The sequence below is a fragment of the Microtus ochrogaster genome, unplaced genomic scaffold (assembly GCF_000317375.1).
Source record: "Microtus ochrogaster isolate Prairie Vole_2 unplaced genomic scaffold, MicOch1.0 UNK43, whole genome shotgun sequence".
NCBI classification, from domain to species: domain Eukaryota; kingdom Metazoa; phylum Chordata; class Mammalia; order Rodentia; family Cricetidae; genus Microtus; species Microtus ochrogaster.
This window is the reverse complement of record NW_004949141.1, coordinates 317,432-318,195: the sequence shown is the minus strand read 5'-3', so window position 1 is coordinate 318,195 and position 764 is coordinate 317,432.

The following is a 764-nucleotide window of genomic DNA, read 5'->3' as shown; positions in this document are numbered from 1 at the left end:
TTTATCACTTTATATTAATTTTTAATCTTTTCTATTCAAACAGCAGAAATAGTGGAAGAAATAGTTTATTTCCAAGCAATAGAGAAGTTCACGAAGGTATTGAAAGCAACTATAGTACACTGGCCATTTATGTGCTTAAGAAGAATGATACTAATCAATCCAACAAGGGTAGCTGGGTTTTTAGAAGTGAAATCTGGTGTTCTGTCACCAATGCTCAGGCTCATTTTATCATCGATCACTACCATTTTATTTGCTGTTGCTATTGGATCACACACCCCTCCTATTTCCTGCTAGAAGACTTCTAATCTAGCCTGGACAAAATGTGATGAAACTGGAGCTCCCTGCTGTTTAAGACCTGAAGGTGCTTGTTCCCAGAACCTAGCCACACTCACTACTGAGTCTCTTCAGTTGGAATTCTTTGGGAAAAGACAGGAGGTTTCAAGTCCAGAGGCAGTCATCAAGAATCCACCAGTTCTGTCTTCAATAAGCAGACTATTTAATTCCTTTATGTAATGGATGTTACAAAATTCAGTTTCCTAGGAACAGTGTGATCTTCCTTGTGTTACAACAGATAATGATAAACATTTGAATTTTTCACAAAAATAAGGAAAAGCTGGTTCATTATAAAAACGAACATAGATTTTCTTGATTCAAGTTTGAGCATTCTAGAACATAGCATGGCCAGTGTGAGTGCTGGGAAACTCACCACCATATGGTGCAGGACAATTCTATATTCTGTCAATTATGTTTTCAATAAACACTGA